This window comes from Triticum dicoccoides, chromosome 2B, assembly GCF_002162155.2.
Source record: "Triticum dicoccoides isolate Atlit2015 ecotype Zavitan chromosome 2B, WEW_v2.0, whole genome shotgun sequence".
Taxonomy (NCBI): domain Eukaryota; kingdom Viridiplantae; phylum Streptophyta; class Magnoliopsida; order Poales; family Poaceae; genus Triticum; species Triticum dicoccoides.
The window spans coordinates 409,544,029-409,557,514 of record NC_041383.1 but is presented as its reverse complement, the minus strand read 5'-3'; the positions used below and the strand labels follow the sequence as shown (position 1 = coordinate 409,557,514).

Below are 13,486 nucleotides of genomic sequence, written 5' to 3'. Positions count from 1 at the left end.
CGTAAAGATCGATATATTGGACGACTATATTCGGAGTTCGGAAAGGTTCCGAGTGATTCGGGTATTTTTCGGAGTACCGGAGAGTTACGGGAATTCGCCGGGGAGTATATGGGCCTTATTGGGCCATAAGGGAATTGAGGAGAGAGGCCAAAAGGAAGGAGGCCTGCGCCCCCCCCCCCTCTGGTCCGAATTGGACAAGGGGTGCAGCCCCCCTTTCCTTCTTCCTCTCCCCCTCTTTCCCCTTCTCCTACTCCAACAAGGGAGGTGGAATCCTACTAGGACTAGGGAGTCCTAGTAGGACTCCACACTTGGCGCGCCCCCTCCTAGGGCCGGCCTCCTCCCCCCTTGCTCCTTTATATACGGGGGCAGGGGGCACCCCATAACACACAAGTTGATCTACGGATCGTTCCTTAGCCGTGTGCGGTGCCCCCCTCCACCATATTCCACCTCGATTATATCGTCGCGGAGTTTAGGCGAAGCCCTGCGCCGGTAGAACATCATCATCGTCACCACGTCGTCGTGCCGACGGAACTCATCCCCGACGCTGTGCTGGATTGGAGCCCGGGGAACGTCATCGAGCTGGACGTGTGCTGAACACGGAGGTGTCGTACGTTCGGTGCTTGGATCGGTCGAATCGTGAAGACGTACGACTACATCAACCGCGTTGTCATAACGCTTCCGCTTAACGGTCTACGAGGGTACGTAGACAACACTCTCCCCTCTCGTTGCTATGCCATCACCATGATCTTGCGTGTGCGTAGGAATTTTTTTGAAATTACTACGTTCCCCAACAGCAATAGATGGTACTCATGTCATTGCCAGAATTCCTAGGTCACAGTCTGCAGCATACAGGGGGAGGAAGCACTACACAAGCCAGAATGTGCTTGTTGCTGTTGACTTTGATATGAAGTTCTCATATGTGCTGGCTGTCTGGGAGGGGTCAGCGCATGATGCTAACATTCTCACTAACAGCATGAGTTGACCTGATGGGATCAACATCCCCGACGGCAAGTTCTACCTTGGAGATGTTGGCTATGCATGTCGGCCGGATATTCTTCCATCCTTCAGGAAAACAAGGTACCATCTCAACGAGTTCTCTGGTAGGAACTATCCTAGGACTGCACAGGATTTGTTTAATTTCATACACTCCAGCCTTAAAGTAACTGATGAGAGGACATTTGGAGCTCTGAAGAATAGGTTTAAGATCCTGGATCAGAAGCCATTCCACCCATACTCCACTCAGATTAAGCTAGTTCTTGCTTGTTGAATTCTGCATAACTGGATCCTCCAGTGGGGCTTTGATGAACACGTGTCTGAGGAGGAAGATGTCGAGCCTGATGATGTTGTTAGCTCCGGCCATGGTGTGGAGGCATTTGACAATGACGCTTGGAAGAACAAAAGGCTGAAGTGGGCAGAGGCGATGTGGCTTAACAGAGGTCAGTGCAGGATTTGAAGAAGATGGAAGAAGAACAAGAAGCAGCTGCAGCAGTACCAGAAGCAGCAGCAGAAGCAGAAGAAGAGAGGAAGAGGAAGATCTGGTAGCACCGATGAACTATCTCCTATTTAGCCAATGGCTCTTAATAATTTGAACTGTCATTTGATAGTAGTTAGGATGAACTGTCATTTGTTTAAGTAGATGGCGCTACATGTTCAGATTCTATGTGGTAAGCTCACCACTAGTTAGAAGTGGTGACAACACCTTATGCAGGTTGCAACCAAACACCATGTCATATGTGCGCCTAATGCAATGCGGGCAACCAAACGTCGGGTCGAAAATGGTTGTCTAATGCAACTAGGGGCATGCAGGCAACCAAACTATGTGCATCTGGGTTTTTTTGGCCTGCATCCCCTCAAACCGGCTCAATAGAGCCAGGCTCACCGGGCCAGGCTGAATCGGTAATGTAACCAAACACGCCCTTATTGGTTGATATGTCAAGAAACAAGAAACGAGGTAGAAGTTAATGCACCGCGCCTAAGTGTTTTGGATTTATTTAGTTTTCGTAAGATGACTTACACACCTAGACGGAGGGAGTACAGGGAAATGATATATTGATGACAATGCAGTACAACACATATTATAGGGGAATTCTACCAAACACATAATCCCCAATTCACGAACTTCTGAAGAAAACATCAACCTAGTGCTATACATGGTGGGCTTCAGAGAGAAAAGCAGTTCTCCCATGCATGGGAGGTCCCGTGCATGGATCAACCATCAACTCGGTTCAAGATTAGGAAGCAATAAATACTTGCGAGTAGTATTTTTATTCTGGAATAACATAAATCTATCTTATGTCAGTCCATCAATTAAGGACAGTATAACCGCACCTAGTCCTTGCCCTCACAGCGATTTGGGTTTTTGGCCGTCCGTTTTATTGATCTCGGAGTTCCTGGCCGTCAGATTTAATGTGAAAAAGCGATCTGTTTCGCAGTGTGGCTAATATGGCCCAGGTGTCCTCTAGGCTGCTCCTCCACGGGCCGAAACGGACGCCTCTGGTGCATTGGGCCGTCAAGAGCCGCCAGCCCATTAAGTTCCAGCGAGGTCCACTGGTGGGCTTGCGAGGCATAGTAGCGACCGCGTGAAATCCATCTCCCGTCGATTCTGTTTTCTCAAAAAGAAAAAAATTATTCTCAAAAAATATATTCCCGATCGAGGCGCAACGGAGCGATCGCATCGATTCCATCCACTCCGGATTCGAGGCGCAGAGAGGAGCCGATTGATCCAGTCCGGATTCGAGCACCGCTACGGCCGAGGTGAGGGATGGATCGAGTCCATCCGTGCGCTGGGATCAAGCGAAGGATTCGGATGCAACCGATGCGCTCGAGCGTCGACGGTGTCGAGCGGAGGCAGGTGATTCGGGTCCAGCCGAGGCGCCCTAGCGCGCAATGGGATCGAGTGCAGAACCGCCGGCGGCGCAAGGATTAAGGCCGATGGTCTTCATCGAGTAACAGTTCATCGTAAGTGTAACCCTAGACTTTGATTCCCCTCCCTCCTTCCTTGAAATTGATAGTGCTAAGCCCGGCTGTTCTTTTTGTTGTCTGTCCATGAATCAAGGAGGTGGCGATGCCGATAGAGAGAGCCTTAGTTATGGTGTAGGCGGGCGATTAGTACAAGGAGGCGGTGCAAACGGCTCAAGGATACAAAGGTGGATGTGCAGGATGAAGCGACGGTGTCTCGCTGGTGCGAGAGGAGGAGGCGGGGGGTGACCACTACACTAGCAACCTCGTCGGCGCAAGAGTAACAGTACACATCGAAAAGGTAAATACTAACCCTGTCTCTTCACGTCTTTATCTCTTAGCCATGTATCCCTTTCTAATTCAGTTCCCTCCTTTTCATCTTTTTCAGCGCCTAGGTAGGACGGTAATGTCGAGGATGCAAGGAGGAAGAGGATATGTGTGCCGCTCTTTCTTACCATGATTGTATTCTTGGTTCATTTACATATATGTATGTGCTCGTATTTCCCAAATGATGACTACAATTCTTGCATTTTTTTTGTCAGATGATGGTTTGTGTTTGGCTCTCGAGTCTCGTATCTGTAGTTTCAGTGTAGCAGTTCATATTGGTATCAGCTTTAGCCATTACGACTGTAGTTTGCATTAGTGCTTAGCAATGCTTCAAATATCCGACGCCCTCCCCATGCTGCCTTGCTTCATTTCTTGCAACCGAGCGGTATCTGTGGCGGTCGAGCTCCATCCCAGTGTAGCGCTCTCGCGCTTCCACTCCGCCCGACAGCAATGTAGGAATAATTGGTGAGCATGAAGATCCTTCGTTGCTACATCTGTTCCTACCCCAGCTGTCCATCGATTTGGAAGCTACGTGATGGCTGTTCAACAACCTGGCAATCAGGCAGTATCGCCACCGCCCGGCGCCAATGCACCACGCAAATTATTCCTCCCACCTCCTCCAGGCCCAACCTGTTGTCTCACTCGTGCACCGGCTCCTGATCCGTTCATTGCCCAGGGCTACGGCTCCCTCTAGGGAACGCTGTTTTACTGGACAAAGTCCATGAAGGAAATTGTCTGCGGATGTGCTGTCAGTACTTGTTGTCATTTGAATTCTGTATGGTGTGCTGCTGTTTTGTAATTTTGGTAATGGCTAAAAGTTCCAATTCTGCATTACGTGTGTTATGCAGGGGAAGGCCAGCAAGGTTGACAGTACTCGGGCATGCTGGTGTGAATGTCATGCTCTTATTCGTTTGTTGAGGTCAAAAGACAATGGTTGGAGGAAATAAATGGATGTGGAGTTTGTGCACTCGAGCACATATGCTCTCTGTATCTGGGCCAATGAGTATGGCATCGCGATCTGGTCCTTCCCATTTTTTATGCGCAATGCGGTGGCTTTTTTAATCACCAGTTCGCATCTATACGTATGCACTGTTTCGAACAGTGGGACAGCACCGGGACGGACGTTATCCGTCCGCTGGGCTGATCGCCACTTCCGTCAGTGCGTCGCTAGCTGAGCCGTGGTTGGGCCGTCCTGTAGAATGTTGGTCCGTGGCACAGGAAAAGTGCGTTCCATTTCCTGGGATCGGACATGCGCGAGGAATCGCTGGTCGGCGACATGCGCGATAGAGCAGAGGTCAGCCTGTGCATTCGGTTTTTTCGGTTTGATTCGGTTCGGTTTATACGGTTTTTATACTTCGGTTTATACGGTTTTATACATAGATACGGTTCGGTTTCGGTTGTAACCGTTTGCTTTCGGTTCGGTTTCGGTAATAACCAAATTAACCAAAGTTGACGCGAACTTCTGATCAAGACATGGTTCTGCTACATGAAGAAACAAATTTAGTTGCAGTTTGCATGATCCGGATCATCCACCTGAATTGTGAAGTGTGTCCATGCCTTTGACCTCTTGTTCCTTTTCTTGCTAACACTGTCAGGGGTAACATCAGGTTGTGTTTCAGGTAGGGAACCTTGACTAGCAACATAACCAGCACCAAGGTTGACACTATCGAACACCTGAAGAAATAAGTTAGGTAGTTCCCATTCAGATTAGTACTAATAACAGAACCAACACTGAAGAAATAATTTTTCAGTAGCAAACAAACACTACTGCAGCCGCTACTACTAGTCTACTACTGAAGAAATACTTGTTTTTCTCAGCCACTACTACTGCAACCAAACTGAACCAACTATGTTACTGAACAAGTATCATGAGATCAGGGAGATGCTATGCTACTGAACAAGTATCCAACCAGATCGAACTCAAGGTCAAAGAATGGGCTTACCATGATGGCGTCGACGGCTCGTGTTGCTCCATGGAACCGTGCGTCGACGAGCGCGACGGAGGGCGGAGCCGCGGATGTCAGCGAGTCGGCGACTCAACGGCGTGGAGGAAAGAGGGCGGAGCCGGAGGTCAGCGGCGATGCAGAGGACGGACGGCAGAGGTCAGCGTCACCGGTGTGCGCGATGGAGGACGAAGGGGAGATGGACGGACGCACGGAGCTTCGCCTGCTACGGAGCCGCGGAGGGGCCGGATCTGCGGAGCGCGGATGGATGCACCGGAGTATGACCTAGCTAAGCTAGGGCGCCGCCGCCACCCATATTGTGCTCTGTGCGGCTGGCCTCGGTCTCTCCTGTGCCGCTGTGCGGGTTGCGGCTCTGCGTGGTGACTGGTGAGCGTGAGGGACTTGTGAGTTGACCTAGGGCCATTGCCTATTGGGCCGGCCGACTGGGCCTGTAATTTTTTATGTTGTTGGGCTTTCGGTTTAGTTCGGTTTAACCGAATTTTTTCGGTTTTAAACCGAAAAAACCAAATTGAGTATGGTTTTGGATTTTGCAAACTGAAACCATAACCAAAACCTGAAAAAACTGAATTTTCGGTTCGGTTTTTGGTTTTCGGTTCGGTTTTGCACAGGGTGAAGCAGAGGGGTGGGGGAGGCGCCTGAGGATGACGACGCCATGGAAGGGGATGGAGTTCCTATTACAGCCTACCAAATGGTAAAAACTCGCCCCTTTCGTTCCTCATCCTCAATCTTCACCAGAATATCGGCGATTAAAAGTCTAGATCTGAACAGATTTTCATTGATTGAAGAGGTGGGCGACATGGAATACCTGAGAGAACCGTAAGGACACATGGCGTCGGCAAGCGATGTTGAGCAGGCGCTGGCGGCAGCCAGGAGTGCGGAGGCGCAGACCTGTGAGGAAGTGGGACGTGTGGATGGCCGACGGGAAAACTCGTCGCAGGGGTCGGATCTGTGGATGGGCAAGGTGAACCCACAAGCTGTGGGCTAACAGGTTAGTTCGATGCATACTAAGATTAACAGAGCTGTAAGCAACGTAGCTTGTTGTTGGAATAGACTGCATGGTAAGGATATTCTTAAATAATGCACTGGATTAATGAGCTTTGCAAATCCACCCGGCATAGGTTATAATAAGACCCGGAAGGAGTGACCAGGCAATTGTGTTGTTAATTTGGTTTAACAGCTTCAGAGGGCACTGGGTATGAATTTTTCATTGTACGAAAATTACTGCTGCTGTGAGACGAGAATTTAGTAATTTAATAACACAAGTTCAGTAATTTGACAACACCAGAAATTCCCACTGGTTCTACTTTTAGCACTTTGATAGCAAAGAATTAGGAACTATGCATTATCTTGTTGATCGGCAGCTAAAAATAGGATAATCAGTACAGATCCATGTGTCCACGATAGACGTTGGTTCACTATAACCGGATCTGCAAAATCATTTTCATAAGAAAAACACTTTTACCATGAGACAGTTAATTATTACTTGGATAACACAGGTTCAATGCTTTGGATTGTCTCACTGTACTATTTTAGCACTTAGACAACACAGGAGTAGGAAATATGCAGTATCCTGTTGGTCAACAGCTAAAAATAGGCTGATCCATGTGTTTACAACAAATGCCATTTCATTAAATGTGGGTTTGCAGAAGCATGTACGTAAATAAGAATGTGTGCCCAACTCACATTATTTGTAGACATGTTGTCTAGAAGTAAAACGATTTTCTAATGTGCATTTTTGCTAATGAACCTGCTCTTTCAATCCTTCTTACCAATTGTGTGATTATTGAGCTGGGCATGCTATGACACCATGCCCATCGAGGGTGGCAGCTCTTGAGAAAGCAGTAAGTGACAGCTAAAAAAAGCAATAATTGGCTGATAACCCATTGGAGAGTGTCGTACTACCTACCTACCCTAGGAATAAGTTTCGGTTCTTTGGGCGAGGCATGATTTCTAGAACCTTTATTCTTGGGAGAAAGTTTTTGGTAACATATATGGGAAGAGCAGGTTTAATGTTGAAAGTACGACGTGTATGCAGGACATAGTTTGTGGATGCGCGGTTAGTAATGTCGAGCAAGATCGCCGCATGTTATTCAATGTATTGTTTTTGTGAAGTGCAACATCAGAGTTATGTTTTAATTCTGTCTTGTTGATTTGGACAGGGGAAGAGGGGGTGGAGAACACGACATCATCATGTCGATGTGAATGTCCTGAGCTGATAAGGTTGCTCCGAACAGATGACAATTTGTGGTACATTGCGGAGCACAGTGAGAAGCACAGCCATTTTTTGTCGCCCAAGCACATTGATGTTTTATAGTGACCTCGTCAATCAGTTCGGATAGAATAATGTCAATCTGGGAAAGTGTATAGCATCATCAGAAGCTTCCTTGGATCGATGGATAAGGTCCTTTTTAGAGTTATTTACCCAAAACCACCACACTTGAGGCTAGGGTAACAGCTTGATACCAGATTTGAGCCGGGTCACAAAGAACCACCAGTTCTGAGCCTAATCCGTAACGCGGAGCACTGATGCTGGAATTTGATCGCGAAAACAGCAAAACCGACAGGTGGGTCCCGCCTAGCGAGCTGACGTGGCAAAGGCCAAGCACAAAAAAAACTTTGACCAGCTGAGGTGGCAGATGAGATGCGGGGCCCGCCTGTCATTGACTACATGGTCATCTTCATCCTATCTCTATTTCTAAGGAGCATTGCGTCGAGCAGCTTGTGAGCGGTCGAGCCCATGCGAACTGGGTTCATGGCCATGGCAGCCGAGCCATTGCTCAAGCTAGGCGTAGCCTAGCTCGACGTCCAGATCCTCCTCTCCCTTTCCCTTCGTGTGCAGCTCGCTCCCATCCTCCAGCCCCCTCCCCGTTGCCGTTCGAGAGCTGGCCGTCGACGCCGCTCCGCACTAGCGTGGCCACCACCATAGTTTCGTCGAGACACGGTGTCCTAGAGCTTTGCCTCCTCACTCTGGTCATCCTTGACGACAAATACGAGCGAAGAAGCTGCAGAACGACCGAATCGACCGCGTCTTCAACCTTGGAGCCGCCGGCCTCGCCGTCGAATTCAACATCTTCAGAGCACCCCTGACCTCGCCGGCCTGCTCATCTGAATCGCCATGAGCTCCTCTCCTTTTACCCCTTTCTCCCGTTATCGAATTCGTTCTGTAACTAATTCCTCCGCCATGCCGGAGAGCTCCGGCCGTCGTGCCTCTCCACAGTCGTTGTTTGAGCACGAATTGATTGTGCCTGAGCACTGTACTGAGACCATGGAGCTCCAGTGATGCCATCTAGCTGCTTAGCTCGCTCGCTTGCAAGCTGTAACTCGGCGCTCATGCAAGCCCGAGCTCCGCCACCGCTTAGCTCGCCGCCGTCAACGCTGCTGGACACCGTAGCATCTTACTGCCGGCACGGCCGTCGCCGGTGGGCCCTTCCACGCCTCCCCCCTTTCCTCTCGAAGGCCATCTCCCGCCAACACGCCCACATGCTTGCCTCTGCTCCGAATTAGCCGCCGCAGGGCAGAGTAACAGAGGAGGAAGAAGAAGATAAAAGGAGTATAAGAGGATGAGTGGCTGACTCATGGGTCTCCTGTCCACCTCAGCGGGTCAAACATTGACTTGGATTAGTCTTTGCCACGTCGGCCCGACAGGCGGGACCCACCTGTCAGTTTTGCTGTTTTCGCGACCAAATTCCAGCATCAGTGCTCCGCGTTACGGATTAGGCTCAGAACTGGTGGTTCTTTGTGACATGTCTCAAATCTGGTATCAAGCTGTTACCCTAGCCCCAAATATGGTGGTTTTGGGTAAATAACTCTCCTTTTTACCAAGCGGTCACGGACTCACGGTGGAATTTGTATGGTAAGTTCACCAAAAAACAAGCAGATGATGATGCAAGGGAAACAATGGAGGTATTTGCTGAATTAGGCTCGAAGGATCCACATCTCATGCACAGAGTGCAAGCTGACACCGAAGAGAAAATTAAGAGTTGGATGGTAGCAGCCGTTTGCAGTACACTTTCTTTGGGGATGTTGTGACCTTCGACATAACTTACCACATTAACCTGTATGACATGCCTTTTGGGCTGTTTGTTGGAGTGGATAACCATTTCCAGAGTGTGATATTGGCTGGGGTACTTGTCCGTGATGAGACTGTGCAGAGTTTTGAGTGGATGTTCTCAGAATTCTTACGGTTGATGGGAGGGGTGGGGCCGAAGACAGCTCTAGCAGGTAGTTGCAATGGTTTTGGTTTCAATAACTGCTTTCTATTGCAGTTATTTGGGCTACCCGAATTTTTTATAAAAAATTTCTTCTCTGTTTCTCTGACCAGAACCGAGCCGTGGAGGTTGCGATTCATAACTACTAGTCATGGGTGACTGACGGGAAACACCGTCTTGAGTTGTAGGGATCAAATGCAGAGTCCGATGGTGCAAAAACCATACAGAGTGCATCGTGCGCGAGCGTGGAGAAGTTGGCCTGAAGCTTCAAACACTCGTTTGGGACATTTTTTTGTGTGCAAAAAGATACATATTGTGTCAACATGGATCACCGTTGGTGAATTGCATACCGGAGCATAATTGAAATCAGGAGAAACCAAAACCTTGGTCTGAATGTGTACATAATCTCAATGTTCAGCATGAGCCTGTACGTCTACTTGAGCTAGCTGAATGTCTACATGAGCTTGTACATTTACATGAGGTTGAGCTTTTGTGTTGGAACAAAAATTCCTGTGAAATCTGAATGTGTATTGCTAGCGTCGTCAGGATACAAAGCTAGCTTATTGTATTCCGTCTTTGCCCATCGTTAGTGCACCGTCTGGGATGGATGGAGAGTGACGGGAAACGCCTTAATAAATGGTGCATAGGGTGGGCCATAAAGTCTGAAAATGGGACAGATACAGCTCCATATACTGGATGCTATACATGTGCATGCGCAGATCCAGAGGCAAAAGGACGCTGATGATACAGAGACCATATAAGCTCGAGCTCAGATTAGCACTTCCGGAAATAAATAACATACAGTCAACTTAGGTGGAGGTTTCTGTAGTGGTTATGATATGATGTCCGAAAAGAATGAAATTTCTCTTCTCCCCTTTTATATCAGGCAGTTATATATCTGTAGTGAATTGTATTTTCATGCAATTTCTCTATTACTAGATATTGCACTCTTCAAGTTTAACCTGGCACACTTTGCTCTTGACCTTGGAATATATGTCTTGCTGCTTAATTCCTTATTTTGACCTACCTACATATACTTTATGCCTTGCTTTGGAGACTAGCCATGGCGAGAAAGAATAGAAACTGTCACCCAAGTGGTGGTCATGAAGGCGGGATAGGTTCTGATGCATCAAGTACAGTCTCACACTGGATTCCTGAAGTCCAAAAAATTGTTCCCGGCGAAAGCTTTAAGCGCCCGAGATTTGTTTCCGCTGGTGAAAGCAATAGTGTGAAGGCAAACTATTTTACACTATTCACTTATAATGAAACTCTTTGCCGATATCATGTAAGACGTTTTTCATGAAAAATTTATCATATTGTATGATTTTATTTTTTATCATCACAACTATAATTTGTTTGTACTATATCTTACAGGTATTTATACATCCTAAGCCTACTTCATCTGACATCAATTGTCATGATACAATTTGCAAGGCTGTATGGGCAATCATGTTTAGGTGGGCGTCTTCCTGCATATGATGGAAATAAAAGCTTATATACATCTTGTCCATTTCCATTTACTTATGAGGGTTTTGAATTAGTACTACTTGATCAGGAAGACAGTCTTCATGGTGGGCAAGTCAGAGATGTATGATATTCTGGACATATCAATAACCCTGTTCTAATTAATTGCTTACTGATGTTGCTGCTCTCTGAAGGCGTGAAATAAAATTTTGGATCATGATAACATTGGATAAAGTTTTGTCCGGACGAATTGATAGTGAAGAAATCTCTCAAGCAGTTAACACTGAACGTTCTTTCCAAGAACCAAATTAGTCTCTTCTACACCATAGCACCATGTCATTGCCTTTTACTCCTGGGAACAGCTCTGGTTATTTTTGCAAGGCATGGTGAAGCAATGAGGAAATATAACAATGTGTGAGTTGATAACGTCTATGAAAATAGAATTACTTGATACTTACTTTGCTAAGAGGTATGTTTCATTGGCTGCATCAATTGTAAATTCAGTAGAAAACTGAATATCTGATTTTGCATGTCTGCTAAAATTGTGCACAACTTGCTGGTCTTACGTGATGTTAAATGTTAAAGGTGGTGAAACTATAATAATTTTCTGTAACCAATATCCAATTTATTATCATTTAATCGACAAAAAGGACGGGTGCTGCAACGCGCGCCGTCCATGATCTAGTGAACTTTATGCCATGCTGCTCCTACTTTTCCACCGTTTTCCACAACACATCATGAATTCTCTCTCATTCTTTTCCTCTCACACGGCATGCACACAGACTGGGTTATCTCTCCCAGTCACTAGTAACATGCATTTTATTTTCAATCCTAAACTTGAAACAAGTATATATGTTAAAATCAATTTCATAAAAATATTATACTTGAACCTGTATCTTTCTTTTGATTATATCTTCAAAACAAGCCCAATACTAAATATGCTTTGACAAATTTCAATATTTGAGACATGATTAATCCTGTACGAAATGGTCTAAACCACGAGAGAAGATAACGGAAAATTATTATTCTCGTGTCACAAAAAAATCAAATTTACATGATACATTTTTTATGGTGCACTATGAAACATGATGAACCTCTAAAAAAAAGTAATGTCCATATGAAAATAAAAATATATTACATCCGAGTGTTTAAAAAATAATTAAAAATATATTCAATATTAGTCTTGTTTTTAAGATCGTATCGAAATAAAAAGAATTGTTCAAACAAAATATGAATTAAAATTTAGATGGGGCTGACTTGTAGGGAAAATCTGACTTGGTTGCTTGTTGAAACTAGAACATATCACGGGATGAAATGTTAGGTGAGAGAAACATTGCATATAGTGTTCTACAATGGGACGGTGGATGCATGCACGGTAGAAAAACCAGCCTCGGTCTTCAGACCAGACTATAAACAACAACTTACTTTTATTTACTCTGCATATTAGAGTTGACTAAAGTCAAACATCATAAAGTTTGATTAAGTTTATAAAAAACAATATAAACATTTACCATAACAAATTTATATGGTGTTAAAGTGCATTCAACAAAGGGATATGGGATAGTGTGCCCTTTCAAGCATATACGGTGATATGGATGCAGGGCTCCTCCTCCACCTCCTCCTCCTCCTCCAAGAAAGAAAGTTAGGGTTTGTGCCTCTCGCCGGTGTCGACGCAGGTCCGCCTCGTCTCCGGTGGCCCTAGGGCCATGGAGGCGCGGTGGATCCTGACAAGGGCCGGCGGGAGGGCTCCGTTTTTAGTCGTTTTTTTTAATCTTGTTAGGGTTTGTGTCCTACTCAAGAAGATGAGACGGCGGGGGCTCCTTGAAGATGGAATAAAGGTCTCCCCGTCTAGCCCCCGTTCCGACGGTGCGTCTAGCATCGTTGGTGGGCGTGTGGAGGTGTGTCTCCAACAGATCTATCTTTGGTGGATTTGCTCGAATCTCGTCGTTGTTCGTCTACGTTCGTGTGTCTTCGGTTTGGATCCTTCCGATCTACGTTATTTTTCATCAGCGGCGGTTGTTGTTTTGTGGTGCTGGTCCTATGGGGCCTTAGCACAACGACTTCCCGACTGTCTACTACAACAAGTTGTGCCCGGCTCCGGTGATGGAGGGGCGATGACGGCGGCGCGCCTTCGGCTCGCTTCGGTGCTCGTAGTCGTCGCTAGGTGGTCTACGAATCTGGATGTAATTTTTATTTCTGGTATTCGTTGTACTGCCATGATTGAAGATGAATAGATTGAAAGTTTTTTCGCAAAAAAAAAGTGCATTCAACAATAAATCTAATGATATTGATTTGTTATTATATATATATTAACATTTTTGTTCATAAACTTGGTCAAAGTTTACAAAGCTTGACTTTGACAAAAACTAATATGCGAACTAAATAAAAACGGAGGGAGTACAACATAGAAACCATATCTATAGATGAACTATCAAGAACACACGACGAGAGCAGAAGAGGGAGGGCTGAGAGCAGGACCTGAATCGACACCGCCACACCATGGACGGCAATCCTCAAGCAAAAACAACCAAAGATGGTGGAATCACCATGGAAAAGAAGGCGCCA

At 46.3% G+C, this 13,486-nt stretch overlaps 1 long non-coding RNA gene across 1 annotated transcript; it reads left to right on the top strand.

Moving 5' to 3' along the window:
• Nucleotides 1-2,628: 2,628 nt before the first annotated feature.
• On the top strand, nucleotides 2,629-4,177 carry LOC119367775. Its single transcript, XR_005176431.1, has 3 exons — nucleotides 2,629-2,958; nucleotides 3,056-3,259; nucleotides 3,347-4,177. It is a non-coding gene; the product is annotated as an uncharacterized LOC119367775 (long non-coding RNA).
• The last annotated feature ends 9,309 nt before the right edge of the window (nucleotides 4,178-13,486 follow it).